The sequence below is a fragment of the Jaculus jaculus genome, chromosome 13, assembly GCF_020740685.1.
Source record: "Jaculus jaculus isolate mJacJac1 chromosome 13, mJacJac1.mat.Y.cur, whole genome shotgun sequence".
Taxonomy (NCBI): Eukaryota; Metazoa; Chordata; class Mammalia; order Rodentia; family Dipodidae; genus Jaculus; species Jaculus jaculus.
In genome coordinates, this window is record NC_059114.1 from 57,324,437 (window position 1) to 57,340,864 (window position 16,428).

The following is a 16,428-nucleotide window of genomic DNA, read 5'->3' on the forward strand; positions in this document are numbered from 1 at the left end:
GTGGGGGATGGCCAGCGGCAGATAGGTAGGTGATGGCACCTGAGCTGGCACCAGCAAGAGACACAGTCTGGGCTTATGTGGCCGTTGCTGTGCAACTGGGCATGCTGAACGTGCAGTGGCAGGAGCAGTAATGTGGGCAAGTGTGCAGAGCAGTTTACGCTTCCACACGCAGGGATATATAGGCATGCAGAGCACGATTGGTGCAAGAGCTGCAGCAGCAGGTGAGCGATTGGAGCACAGTGGCAGCAGGAAGGATGAGAGACACAGCCTGGGCTTGTGTGGCAGTTGCTGTGGGACTGGGCTCGCTGAAAGTGTAGCAGCATGAGCAGTAATGTGGGCAAGAGTACAGAGCAGTTTAAGCTTCCGCACCCAGGGATTGATTGGCTGCGATTGGAGAGCAGCGGCAGTGGTGGCGCCCGCGATGGGAGCACAGTGGCGGGGGCCATGGGGCGCGGCGGCTGCTTGGGGGAGGGGAGGTGATCTACCCGCCTGAGAGGGGATCTGCGATTCCCTCCCCCTGCCCCCGTGCTCTCCCACTGACAAGAAGACCCAGAAAACCCTTAATGTCTTGCCTTTCTTTCCCTTGGATTTGCAGCACAGCTAGGAGGTTGCCATCTTGGGTGGAAGTCCTTATCATTTTCTTAAAACATAAATTATCTTTAGTTTTCTTTCACAACTATAAATTCATAGAATTGTAAACAGTGTGGTATATTTTTCAAAATCCCTAAATATATACAAAAACACATGGCTAATGACTTTTTGGTTACAAAAGCAGTTTATTCCATTATTATTCAGTTTATTTCTTTTTGTAACAATGATCATCACATCTTAATAGCATGTACAGTTTATAACAATAATAATAATTACTATTATCATTACTATTATTATTTTGGTTTTTTTTTTTCAAGGTAGTGTCTCACTACAGACCAGGCTGACATGGAATTCACAATGTAGAAGGCTGGCCTCAAACTAACAGCAATCCTCTTAGCTCAGCTTCCCACGTGCTTGGATTAAAGGTGTATGACACTATATCCAGATCAATTTTATAATCTTGTGTCTCTTCAACACGACATGTGAAGATTTTATGAGGAAAATATGGGTTACTAACCTCTGTGTGTGCACATGTGTAGGCTAGATGTCAAAGTTGGATGTCTTCCTCAATTGTCTTATATTGGAGATGAGGTCCCTCAATGGCCTGTAGCTCATTGATTCAGCTGGAATATTTGGCAAGCCTGTATTGGAAGTTGTTTTGTCTCTCCTACCCAGTGCTAGGATTACAGTTGCATATCACTGTACCCAGGTTTTTAAATAAGTATTCAGGATCTGAACTCAGGTCCTCATGTTTGTATGACAAACACATTGCAAATTCAGCCAGCTCCTAAGCAGTTATTAATTTCTTCTTTTGGGCTGGAGAGAGATGACTTAGTGGTTAAGGTGCTTGTGTGTGAAGCCTATGGACCTGTGCTGCACTCTCCAGATCCCACCTAAGGCATCCATCCATAAAGGTGAGGCAAGTACAAGGTTGCACATGCCCCCTAGGTGGCACAAGCGTCTGGCGTTCCATTGAAGTGGCTGAGGCCCTAGTGCACCAATTCTCTCTACAAAACTTACTTTTAATTAAAAAAATTAACTTCTAGCCAGGCGTGGTAAGGAGGCAGAGGTAGGAGGATTGCCATGAGTTCAAGGTCACCCTGAGATTACATAGTGAATTCCAGGTCAGCCTCTGCTGGAGTGAGATCCTACCTCAAAAACTGTGGCTATTATCCACAATGAGCTTTTGATCAGAGAGACCTACAAGGTTTTTTAAAAGAAAGACAGATTTCTGTCATAGTACTTGATGATCCACCAAAGGTTAGTGATAAGATCCTACTGCTGAAGACACCTTATGCTGTTCACACTTAAAATGGAATGACATGGCTTGAAGCTGGAAGAAAATCAGTACCCAGACAGTCAATGTGTCTAGTGCCAGAAGGTGCTATATGGGCGACTGGGGTAAATGACCAACATCTGTCCAAGCAACTCATGGTCTAACCTACTTAGCAGCAAATAACCTGTTGTGATGCCCACACAAGTGCAATTGGGCCTCACAGTCATGGTGGGAAACCAACTGCTCTTGATTTGGCTAACTGAACCCCTCAGTGGTAAGGGACCCATAGCTGGATCTGGGAAACAAGTCAGAACCACATCCAAACATAAGCCCGCTCTTCATTATCAAGCTACCACCAATCATGGGCTATAAGAGGGCCTACACCTATAAAATTCTCTATAAAAAAGTAAGAGTTATCTCATTTGTCTGGTGCTAACTTATTCTCCATTGGAGAATCTGCTTCTCTTTTTCAGATATATGTAGATCCTAAGGAAAGGCCACCCCATCGTACCTCAAAAGGGCCCTGGCTGAAACTAAGAACAATTGTTGAAACAAGCAAGGGTGCTGTTTTCTTGGTGAACTGGGTACCAGCACAAAGGTGAAGGAGATGGACACAGAGAACAATCAACTCCCACCAAATCAGATATCCAGAGACCCAGAGGCCCCCAACACCTGATCACTGAAGCAGACCAAAAATGAACCCAACATGGTTCAGGGAAATTTTGCATAAGAGTGGGTATAAAGAATGTCAGAGCCACATGTTGGGTCATGATATGCAGATATTTATCCTACTCATAACTGTGGGCTGACTCCAGAAGGCCTGACCCATATACCTCAACAAGGACGGGCCAGAGGGAGGGGGTAGGACATGGATGAGACTAACAATGGTACCAAATTGACTGTATTCACTGAGTACAAAACTAAGTAATAATAAATAAATAAATAAATAAATAAATAAATAAATAAATAAAGATGTGTTACTTTCTTTAAAAGTAAATAAAAATAAATAAATGAAAATAAATAAATAAATAACTTCCTTCTTTATAAAAGTTAAAAAATTACAAGAACTTGAGCTCTTCACAGTACTAGTCTGTGTTTACAGACATAAGTAAGGTGGCTAGGGCTGACCCACTGAGCATCTGAGGTTGGAAGGGGATGAGGTCAGAGAATTCTCACAAGTCTAGATGGTCCATAACTTAAACCACTTTTCTTTGCTCTTAAAATGCTTTTACAAAATGATTTATTCACAGATTTCTGCTTGTTTTATAGAGATAGAATTTTTAACGTTCAGTGTTAGTAATGACTTGAAAGGATTAAATTATGGTCTGCTCACCTTAAATCCATGTGGGTGTTAAATCCTTTTCATGTAAAGCAAACAGTAAAGGTTAGTGGAAGCTTATAACAGAAATAGACAAGCAGACTTATGCATCACCTCTCGAATGTAATATTTATGATTACTTTTGTGACAAATAACATTTCATAAATACTTCTAAAGCAACACTTTATAGAATCTCAACAAGCTGTGGAGAAAATGTTTTAACCTATTAGCCCAAGAAAGACTGAAAATGTCTTAAAATCTGTTGTATCCTATCAATATGGTAATCAAGAGTTAAGTGTTTATAAGGGGAGAATCCAACATGTTTTGAGTTTAGACTAATTAAATCAAGATGTTCTTAATAGGTAGGTGTATAATCAAACAAGAATTACTTGTGTCATCTTGACCATGGTGACCCACATTAAAAAAAAAAAAAAAAAAAAAAAAAAACTTCAATTGACTGTATTCAATTGAATACAGTCAATAGATACCTATTCCATGAAATAATCATGCACATCTTTCCGCCTGACAGATTGATGGAAATACTTCTCTTTAAATATATATATTTAAATTGTTTTATTTTTTATTTTGTTGAGAGAGAGACAGAGAGAAATAGGTAGGTAGAAAGAGAGAGAGAATGGGTGTGCCAGGACCTATAGCCACTGAAGACAAATTCCAGATGCAGGCACCAACTTGTACATCTGGTTTGTGTGCATCCTGGAGAAGTGTACGTGGGTTATGTGACTTTTCAGGCAAACATCTGAATTGATAAGCTATTTCTCCAGCATGTAGACACTCTCTTAATTTAGCTATTTAAAGGAAAAAATGAGGAAGTGACAAGTAAATGTTCAGGACAGAATAAAATACCAATTCTAGCTCATAGAAAAGTTCTTTGAGTATGAAATGCAGCTTCATTTTATATTAAACTATACCAGAAGGCCACATATTTGGAAAGTTTTCTTTTTTTAATTTTTATTTATTTGATTGAGAGAAAGAGACAGGAGAGAGTGAACAAGTGGTGTGCCAGGGCCTCCAGCCTTAGACACATGTGCATCTGGCTTATGTAAATCCTGAGGAATCAAACCTGTGCCGTTTGGCTTTGCAGACATGTAACTTAATAGCTAAGCTATCTATCCAGCCCAGGAAATTTTCTTTTTCTGGTACAAGTATACAATGTATTTTCATATATGTACACTATGTATTAGGGAAGTTTTCTTTTTTTATACATCCTTTTTTCCTCCTGTACTTTTCTATTACATGGTTTTTCTATTTTCCCTTATACACTCACCTCCATGGTTCTTTTATCGCTTCTTGGTTTCTACAGATGCACTCTAACTTAATACATTAATCTAAACATTTTCAACTCAGATCTGCCACAGGGTCTCAAGTAGTATAAGTTGGCTTTCAATTTCCTCTGCAGCCAAGAGTGATCCTGAACTTCTGACCTTTCTTCCTTTACCTAAGTGTTAGGATGATAGGCATGTGCCACTACACCCAATTTCAAACCATATTATTAAAGCTCCTAAGCAACATTTTTATTTTGCATATGTAGACATAGTAGCAAAGAATGAAGCAGAGGCTATGTTGAAATTGATTTAATACCAGTTCTTATTTCTCTAGTAATATGAGAAAATAAGCCTGTGATAGGTACCTTGATCACAGTCATGAGGAAAGATCTAAACTGAATCCTGTGTGAAATGTTAGGCTAAAGAATGACAATCTTATTTTGTGGCCAAGGTAAGGTAACAATACAGTTGTATGGAAAGTAATAATTGCCACCAGGTAAGTGTTCCCTAGGTTTGGCAAATACGGAGTTGTTCTACAGCCCCAGTCCTGGTGGCTGTCCTCAGAGTGTGTTGTTCTGTTTTATTGTTGCTTTTTCTACTTGAAGAAGCAACCAACCATGATACATTTCGCATGTAGCCAAAAGTGATGACTTCATGATTGTTAGTAATTTCAGTCTTTTATATAGCACCTCAACTATTTAAAATGTTTTATTATTGAAAGTGCTTTGATAAAATGTATTCAAAATATCTACAGAACTTAGAATTAACTAGTAGGATGTAAAATTCACTTAAGGATATCTGTCACTTTTTGAATGCATAAGTAATATTTTGTAGAATTCTAGAAGCTAAAATTAAAGACATAGTAACCCTTAAATAGTATTAAATATCAACATTGATTATCCATATATCATGATTATTTTTCTGTGCTTAGGTATAAAATATTGATTGTAACTGACCTGTGGGTTATGAAAACACCATTCTACTCTTATTTAGATGATGTGAATTCTCAGCTTCTGATAAATTCAATATTCAAATTTACCATTTTATTCATTTTAGCAAATTATTAAGGTTTCTATACATTTGTATTTTCAATGTCATCTAGAATTGTGAAAATATATGTTAAGATTATAAGTATAAATTACACCATGAGAGCTTTGTTTTTCCAGTAAAGTTCATAGCCATTTTTTTGTACTTGTCTGTGAATGGAGGTTTTCCTCTTACTATGCAGAGCTGAAGATTTGTTAGATTATTTGTCCCACATAGGCAGGACTAAAATGCATTGTACTGGGCAATTTATAGACCAGATTGCTGAACCTCTGCGGTTTGAGACACCTAAAATATTTATAAACCATTACACCGAGTTATACACATGTTAATAACTTTAACCACATAGAACATAAAAATTAAATACAACTTTATTGTATCATGTGACAACGATTGTCTAACCAAAGAGAACATTTTGTTGTGCTTTCATAGTGTTAACACACTGCTGTCTGAGGTACTGTAAGCAGCTGATTTATTAAATGTGACTGGTGCAGTCAATATCTGAAATGAAACAGCTAGTTTCATCTTGTCCAATTTTTACATTACTCTTCATTTTCCCTGAGAACTACATCGCAGAAACACTTTTAGTAAAGCACTTCCTTGTAAAATGATCAGTTGTATCTGTCACCAGGAAGAAATGCATTTTCCTGCTTTATTATAGCCATCTGCATCCTTCATTTTCTTTTAATTCAGTCACTGGAGGCCTAATGATCACAGCCATTTCGGGTGGTACCATCCATTACAGCAAGGAGCTCATTCACAAGTGAAAGATGAGTTCTATTCTCTGTTACTTAGAGGTCAGTGATCATTCTCCAACCTCTTCTCAGTGAACAAATAGTGCAGTAACTTTCACAAGCTCCTTTCATTTTTCTCTAGCTTGTTTCTTTATGACTTTTTGTAGACCTTGGTTATAATAACTTCATATGTTTGATGCTGGCAGCCCTAGAAAAAGCCTGACCCAACCATTTTCCTTCTGTCTACCATGATAAATTCAACCATATACAATTCTGACTTTTAGGAGGGATATTTGAAAGAATGGGTACTCTAAGATAGTATTTTATTTTATTTTTTAATTAGCACAGTTGGTACACATATTCAAATGATTTTAAGTATTTTTCATGGACAACTAACTATTATAATATGACTTTAATGAGTTTCTTATCATTGGTATTAAAAGTATGTATTTCCAATAACTGTAATATGTTTTTCTCTCAGTAATAAGAAAAGTACAAATCAAAATCAAAACATCAGGGTACTATTTTCCACAAAGACAAATGATTCTATTTCAATGACAGATTAAAAAAAAAGTGATGGTAGGAAAAAGAAAAGAAAAACATACATAGCTAGTTTACGGGACTATAAGACAGTGCAGTAATTCTGAGAGACACTTTGATAGTTTTCCCAAATAGTTTATATGGACTTACCAAACTGATGGAGTAGTTCCACTCCCTGTTTATGGCAGCCCTCCCAAGTGCTCATCAATGACTGTAAGGAAAAGCCATAGGTAGCATTTTTATACTATAATGTTATTTGACAATGAAAAGTAAACAATAAACATTCTGTAACAGGAATGAGGAACAAACAAGCCAAAAACTAAGAGATAACACTTCAAAACAAAACACCATAATTTGTTATGAATCTAAAATGCAAATGTTGGAAGGCAGTGTGGAATTAAGGTCGCCTTGAGCTGGAAGAGAATCACGAGTGACTGACAAGGACCATGGCATGGTTAACAAAAATGGTCTTACTTTAATATGTGATTTAGGCCATATAACACTGAAGCATGTAATGTACTTAAATGAGAAAGAAAGAAAGAGAGAGAGAGAGAGAGAGGAAGAGAGAGACAGAGGAGAGGCTCTATTTTATGTCAAAGTATTAGAAAGATAGAGAAACTCAATTTAGGAAGGATGTCATTTTGCAGGAAGACCTTCCTGAGTTAGTCATCTTTGAAACCCCCCGCGCACCCTGCCAAAAAGAGTCAACTGTCTTTGAGACCATAAGAGTTAATTATTGAGAACAAAAGAGTCAACCATCTTTGAGATCAAAGTTTCTATTTCTTCATTTGGTAAAAGATCCACAAATCTTCCTTTTCTTTAGATTTATCCTAGAAATTGAGCCTTTTTTTTTTTTTTTTTTTTTTTTTTTTTTTTTTTTTAGGCAATCACATAAATGTGTGAGGTTGATCTCCCACCAAAATGAGACACCTTATTTTGCTAGGAGATAAAAGCTTCAGCAGGCTTCCTGCTGGTGAGTTTACTTGCCTGAACTTTTTAAACACTATGCACCTTTGTGCAGAATAAAGCATTATCTTGCCAGTATGCTTGTATTATGTGGTCCTTCTCGACCCCAGACTCATTTCTAACAGTACAAGTTCAGAGAGGCGTGCACTGGCTATTAACCACTTACATCTGGGAATAACAGCAGTAGGTTATCATGTTGGACCCAGTCATTTAGAATATCCAGCACAGAGTTCCATTCTCGCTGCCTGGGCCCTCTGCTTTGCTTGTTCTCTTCGTTTACCCTTGGCCTGGGCAGAACAGAAGAGATTCCAAGCTGGACCTGTGTCCCCATAATTTAGAAAGATCAAAGCAGTTCTACCTGTTTGTTAAATTTAACTCATGAAAGAAATGTGGTACACTACTTCTGAGTATTTTTCTCTTTTCAGTGTTTTATGTGAGGAAAGAAAACCACACACTTATATCCACATAGACATTATGTTAATGCAAAAGACTCCTTTCACTTTGCAGAGAGTCATGAGCATCCACTTCAACTCGATGGTTGTGATCATGGCCCAGAACCTGGATCTTGGCTGCCTCAAATAACTGTTCCTTTGTGGGAATAGTTCCATTAACTTGTATAATGATAGAACAAAAGGAAGTTATAAGTCAAGGTACTTTAAAACACATGATTGTGGTGAAAACATCAGGCAGGCAAGTTATAGTAAAGATGTAGGTATTAAATGCAATCAGAAGATATCCTTAGATTTTGGTTTGTGGAAACTAGTGATCTGTTAAGCTAACATACCCCAAAGGATTTACCTGATCATAGAAAGGGTGTTACACCAGACACAGAGGTAGGCAATGAATGGCTATGAAGGGAAACAAAGATAGCCCAAGATCTTTAACTGTCCTACTCTCCATAATCACCGAGTTCAAGCATCCCTGTAGCAACTTTAACATTGGCATGATTTTTCATCTGGGAACTCCAGTTCAGACACTTACGTTTTTATGTTTATTTTTATTTATTTATTTACTTATTTATTTATTTTGAGGTAGGCTTTCTCTCTAGCCCAGGTTGACCTGGAATTCATTGTGTAGTCTCAGGGTGGCTTTTCATTCATGGCAATCCTCCTACCTCTGCTTCCAGAGTGTTGGAATTAAAGGCATGTACCACCACACCATGCTTTTCCAGTTCAGAGATTTTATGTGTGTGTGTGTGTTTAGTATTTTATTGAAATGTAAACAAAAACAAAAAAATTAAGATAAGTCATACTATCAGTCAGATAATGGTGGCTACATACTGTAATATGGTCAATTTTGTTAAATTACTGACTGGTTACTTCAAGTACCCAACATATTTAAGAACAATGAATAACAAGTTAATACAGGAATATTTTGTTGTATTCTGTTGAAATTTAGATATGAGATTTTTTTTCATTAATTCATTTGTTTTGGTTTCTATTTAGCTCATTTTGTTCTATTCTGTATTCATCATTAATTTCAAACTTCATATGATCTTTAAATCCATCAACCAATTATGACTCAATCAACCAAAAACAGTCTCAAAATTTTCTACAGTCTACTTAAATGTATTTTACTTGTCATTGCAGAATCTGTGGAAGAATTGTGAAACAGTAAAAATATATCAACAATAGAACAGTGCACCTTCATTAGGATTATCTTCCATATTATAGAAAAGCTGCAATCTAAATAAAACACAGCTTTAATTATATGTTTAACATCATTTTCAGATGTATTTTTTTTTACTTTTAACTCTAGATATAAGTAAGAAATGCTTTATATTTTAGAAGAGAAATAAACATACAACTTTTTTGTTACTACAGTTTTTTCTCTGTGCATTATTTTCAATTCAATATTGATATTTCATATTAATAATTTATTTGATGTTATTAATTAATACTTGCGAATATTCCACATGATATAGGAATATGTAAGGATAATAACTATGAAATCAGGGAGTATGTTTTCAGCTTGTTTTTTTTTTAAAAAATTGAAATGTTTATTTTTGGTTTATACAATGAGTCCCCAGATATTCTGCTACTACCAGAGTGATTACTTATAATGAAATAAATTGGGTTAGAACTCCAGCTGACTAGGTACTATATTCAGCACTTCCAGAGTGCAGGCTATATCCATAATAAATGGCTTTAATTTAAATGTGATTTCTTGCAAAAGTAATCTTACCATTCTGACCTTACATATAGTAGTTTTCATGATAATAATTACTCTCATAATTTAAGATTTTGAACTTGCTGATGTGAACTATATTTCCTGCATAACATAATGAATGTGAAACATTCAAATTGGGAAAAATTCAAGGTATACCACCTCTCCTTTTCATTTTAAATCATTTGCATGTATGGTAGGAAATCAAAGTAGTATCTATTGTGTAACATAAATTTAGATAGCCATTGCCTCTTTCAAAAGTACTAGCCATCAATTAGATGCTATGAAATCTAAAGGTTTATTAATTAAAGCATCATGTACACCATGAGATTATGGCCTAAAAGGGAAGATGATGGTGACAAACGAAGTTTTACACAAGGTAGACAGTCATTCCATTCATAAAAGGAGCTGGTAGTTTTAAAAAAGAACTTGAGTGCAAGAAAGTTCATTTTGATTTTAGGACAGGAGAAAGCCACTCTGAGCACATAGTACCTGGTGGTTTCTAAGATATTTAGGAACTGTGAGAAATTCTGGAGAATTTCTTCCATAGTGATTCCAACCTAACTATGGGAAAAAATTCTCAGATTATATGAAGAAAATAAATTATTAAATTTGGCAGATTAATGTGTACATGTGTACACTAAAGAGTGAATTAAAATTTTATCAAATAATTTTGCTAATTATAGTGGTTATATTAGCATGACAAAGTAAGATTTTCCCTTTTTTTTTTGGAAAACTATGAAGAGTCATTTCAGAGATTTTTGCTTGTTTGCTTGGTTGTTTGGTTGGATTTGGCCATGCTAAGGATGGAATACAGAGTATAAAGGTATTTTCCAATCCCTTTTTCATTTTGATATAGTTGTTTTTTCTTGCCTTTTTGAATGATTTCATAAACAGAATCATCATAGATCTTTATTAAAAAAAAAAAAGGTTATTCCACAGACTTAACTAGTGCACAACTTTCTTTACACAAATAAAATACAAACTAAGATATTGATGAAGGGACCTTTATATTATATCACTACATTTCCTCATTTCTGTAGTTATCTCAAAATTAAATGTTAAAAATATGTGCATCACCTCAGGGACTAAATCCTTTACTCATACATTCCTAAGAAGAGCCATGGGCTCCAGTGTTCTCCCTTCACCAAAACTGGATGTAAAAGCATGGGCTTGCACCATGTATCATTCAAATGCTCAGGAGTTTTTCTTGTTGCCATGCTGTTTCTATGTAGCTATGCAGTTATTTCTGTAAAGGAAGACTATGAGAGTAGAAATTTAGCTGAAAAAATGCTAACAATGTGTTATGTTATGAGGGTATATACTCAAGTTAACCTCAGCTGGTATGTACATGGCACATTATTTTGGGTGGCCTCAGTAAATGATACAGTTCAGTAGGGAAATGAAACCCACTGAAATGACCATTATACCACCATTTACCATTAAGTCAACACATGCTATGAATGCCTTGATTCAGGGAGTGTGATGGTACCCAGAAAATATAGTGACAGACATGAAATATGAGGTCTTTGCCTTCAAAGAGACCTGTAGCCTTTGAGGGAGAGGAAATTGCACTTTTAACTGAAAATGACATAAGAGAACCAAAATTACAGTATGGGTATATAAATACAGAGATCCCAGAGAACTGTATGTTACTGAGTAATGCCATCACTCTATTTTTCCAGCCACATCAAAATTATGTATCCCTAGAGTTGGCAAGTTACTTGAGGACCACAAGAATTACTGGTTAGTGAGCAAGAAAGAATTTTATATTGCCTGAACATTAATCATCTGGCTCAGTTGAAAGTGCATACAGTTCCAGAGTACACACTAGTGAATTACAAGCACAACTGGAGCCAAGATTCAACTTATTTTCTATCTTACCTATATACATAGGAAGATGTGTTGATTATAACGGATAGGACTAAAATATTTCATTATAAAATAAAGCTATCATCAGTTAATTAGGCCAAATCAATATATCATTGTAATGTCAATATAGCACTACATCTACATAATATGATAATATTATTATGACAGGCATAATGCTCTTTTACCACAATCATCACAGAATTTTCATTAAATTTATAATATTAGCAGACAAAGTGAAGAATTTATGTTTGTCATAAGTGAATTTTACGTTTTCATTTTTCTTATGCATATATATTTTTTTCATATATAATCACATTTCTTATGGCTAGTGAGTTAATGAATAGTCATCCCTTTCCTTGACTTATGCTTTGCCATACTGTACCCACTAACTCATATTAATAATATTTGTTAGTGATGGAATTATATACTTAAAGTTGAAGGTAATGAATTAAAATATTGCTTGCAGCATGTTGGCTGAGGTGGCTGCTATATCACACTTGGTTGGTGTTTTAAAGTGCTAATAGATAATGTGAAGGAATGCGGAGGAAGTAAAGAAAGAACCAAGGATCAAAGGCTTCTTTTGCACTCTGGCCAACCAGGTTCCTCACTGGAAAAGTAGTAAGTACTGACAGAGGCCAGAGGACCAAAGTGTCTATGAACTGGAATGTAGGTGTTGTAATTCGAATTACATGCTAATTTTCATTGATTGGCCTATTTAAATGGTAATGAGGCATAGATAGTGCTTCTGGACCAAGTGTTTGAAGCTCAGTACAGAGGGTGTCTGTCAGCAAGAAAAAATAATGCTGTTTGCTTGAAGAGTTGTGCTTTTTTCTCATGCATGTGATTGTAAAAGGAAATTAACTTTCAGCCTTCTGACCTGGGGGAAGAAGATGCTATTGAGAGTTTTTAGGTCCAGAGGCATGTCTAATGGCTATCAATCTTTTACTGTCATCATTACCTTTGCCCTGCCCTGTAACCCAGAAAAAAGATCGGACACAGCCCTTGCTACCACTTTGTGGTAAACACAAATGGCCAACATCACACATCAACCTTACCCTAGAATGTAGAAAGTCTGCTTATTTTTCATGTTCTAACAAGCTTAATTGTACCAAATGAATGTAAAGTGTTGATGTGGGCAACAAAGCAAATTAAAATGCAATTGTTTCCAGAATTAGAATCCTGTTGTCTATCAGATGGTTATGGTCCAATAGGGAAGCAAAGATATAAATGTGCTTACAGATGTCAGCAAGGCATGGCTCCCTTTAAATAAAAATAAGAAAAGGTGTCAGGAAACAGCAGAGAAGATATTTCCAGGTAGAAGACTGAGGAACATTTAATGAAGACTTTATCATGTGGAAGGGATTGTGGAATTTGCACAGAATTTGGGAATTGAAAAAAGCAAACTGGAAAAGGAGTGGATGGTGTTCAATATCTAATAGGAAGGAAGTACTTTAACAATAGGTTTTCTGATGCTGTTGTGGAAACACACAAGCAAACAAGCAAATAACAACACAATAAAAAAACATTGCCTGCTGCCTAGTTGTTGGGCCTTGAGAGGTCTGGGCGTGGGGCCTAGTAGAACTTCCTGAGCCTAGCTAAAGTTTGGTGATCTGCCTCTGGCCAGCTAGGACTCAGCTGTGTGAGGCATTTCCGTTGAGGAGGTCAATCAGTGTACATGTGCAGGTGAGCGTACCCTTATAAGTTATGAGACAATCTTCATATTTAATGCACTAAACTCTGTTTCTATAACCTGTGCTTTCTTGTCAGCATCTTTTCATTCTCTTTCTCTTTCCTTTTACTTTTGGTCCCAGCAAGCTACATCTGCAGCTTTTGTATTTCTGAATGGGTCATATGTCCCTAGTGGACACACTGTGTGGCTTTTGACCTTTAGGCTTGTGCCTCTCTCTCTGTCTCTCTCTGCTTGGGCCTGTGAAAGCAGACCAGCTTTCTCTGCCATTATGGAACATCACCTGGATCTGTAAGCTTCAATAAATATTCCTTCCTCCATAACTGTACATGGTCTGGAAGTTCATCTCAGTAAACCTGAAGCTGTCTGATACAGAACTTGGTACAAAGGAGTGGACTGAGATGAACCTGACCATGTGGATGTTGATGTTTTGGAACCTTTGTTTAGGAGGAATAGGCATGAATTTAGTGCTTGCAACTGAAGGTGTCTTCTGGAGTGGTAAGCCAGATTTTATGTACTATTCTGATGAGAATCTAAGAATGCTAAGTGCAGACAGCATTGAACTTCGAGGCTTGGATTATGAGCTTTCTAAGGGAAGGGAAAGACTACAGAGGACTTTGTTGGAACTGGGCTATTGGTATAAGGGTTGGCTGTGTCCTGTTTCCCAGGCCCAGAGAGTTTAATCAAGGTTAAATTTATAATGGACTGATGTGTATATGTAAGAAAAAAAATTTAGGCTAAACCTAAATGCCATGACTAAACTTAGAGATTTTTGAACTGTTTACAGACTCTTAAGGATACTCTAAAAGTTTTATATAGGGACATAGTCTTAATCTAAATTCATCTTACATTGGACACAGGTGATGCCTATGCTAGGTGGGTCACAAAGTCATAAGTACAGATGTAAATGGAGGTTTAACCAGGTTAAACATAGACAAGAGTCTATCACCTTGTATTTTACAAATGGGTAAATTTGCTATGTAAAAATAAATATAACTTCAAAATAGGATAAATATGTTAGGAATCTTATCTCTCTGCTCTGTAGTTTCATTTTGCTCTTGCTTTCCAACATATGTTACTTAAATTCATGGAAAGCTGGGATCTAAAAAAATGGAAAAACCCACTTTATCTCAGACCCCATACAAGTTTAAGCCACATGTGTCCCAGACTCTGACTAGAGACAAAATGACCAATTGTCTCTGACAAAAAAAAAAAAAGTAGTACAACATATAACTGTAGTTTTCATTAGTTCTTCTCTTTTAAATACCTAAAGTCACATCTGTTAGATAAAGTTTCTCACTAGCCAAAATGTTAAATAGGTCAACTGAGTCAAGGTGTTTGACCAGGTTACCAACTCCTTACATAAGATAAACATCAGACTTACCTAATGTGTATATCAGGGAAAGAGCCCCTTCATTAAAACATTTAAATGGATTAAATCTAATGTTTACCTGATGCCAAGGTTTTAATCAATGGAGAAATTGAGTCTTATGATAAGACCTCACTCATTAACAGGTCACTGATGCTAATTTGTTATGATTTAAGGGTTATAAAACTAGCTTTAAGACTCTCTCAGTAAAGTAAATTAGGTTCCTGTTGTCATCAAGGTTTTAACTATTCTTAAGATAAAGGGTCACATAGACGCGGTTATTTTCCAAAGGTGAAGTACTCATACCTAAAGACACTGTAACTTTAAAAATAGCTTCTGTCTTATTTATGCTAATTCTATTTAATGGTCATAACTAGGTTTAATCACTTAGGTTTAAGTGATTTAATTTCAGTAATCATAACTTTCATCTTCCTGGGATATGTTAGGATAGCTTGCTTAAGCTTTATCAAATTTAAGTCATGGTTAAAACATAAAGTTGTTTTATGTTAATAAAAGTTTCTGTGGCACATAAAATCAATAACTATCAAGCTTAAGCCAAAATCATGGGTTACCAAATAGTGTTTTGTCTTTCACAAAGATTTATCAAGGGTTATATTAAAATTTAGCTAGCTGTTTTGGTTTAAAAAAAATTATTAAACTCTATGGTTCTGTTTCCAATGTTCTCTGGGTAATTTGTACCAACACAGGTATCTAAACTAATCAGAAATGTTTTTAAACACAGGTGCTAAAAATTTCTAGGTTAAATGAGTTAGTCTATAAATCAATTGGTACTGTTTTGAAGACTGGTGACAGGTGCTGCCTGTGTTTATAAATATTAATTATTTAAAATATAAGATATTTATAAGTATTAGATGTTTATATATGAGATATGTCTACTTTCTATACCTCATATATAAGGCTTATACTACCATAGTACAACTAAGATTTTAAAGATAGGATAATCAGACTCCCAAATCTCAATTACAAAAACAAAAGGGGGAATCCTTACCCCCACATGACCAACTAAAAAGGCATTATTTACCCTAAATATTTTAAATTTTTCTAAAGAAGATAAATAATTATCCTCTTTCCAAAAACACTGGTCCTCATCTGTTACCTACAGTTCTACCTGGGTAAGAAAAAAGACCCATTTGGGTACCAGTGAGAGAACTAAAATATTTGTCCCAACAAGGGGACACTACAATCACTTCTCCAGGGAGTGTCCCACCCCTAAGGACTGTTCCTAAAATGGTCTTCACCCTGTTCTGGCTTTGCCTCTGATCTGGGCCTCCCCGGCTGCTTGTAGTACAGTTGCCCATATGACCTTAAAAAATTGTTCAGCCACCTTCGCCATCCCTGTCCAGCTTTTCTAAATGTTTCCTCTGGAATTTGCATTTGGGCCCCGCCTTTCCCTAATAATTCCTGTATAGCTGTGGGCTACATTCTTCCTTCCTTCTGTACTTTTACAACACAGGGGTGGACTAGACCTACCAACAGCCTAAAAGGGAGTCATATGCTTGTTTTTATAGGAAAAATGCTGCTTTTACACCAATAAATCGGGAACCATCCAGGACAAGATTAA

General features: G+C 36.1%; 1 pseudogene; it reads left to right on the forward strand.

The window, feature by feature from the left end:
• The first annotated feature begins 321 nt into the window (after window positions 1-321).
• Window positions 322-16,428, forward strand: part of LOC101596679 — a 152,989-nt pseudogene continuing 136,882 nt past the window's right edge.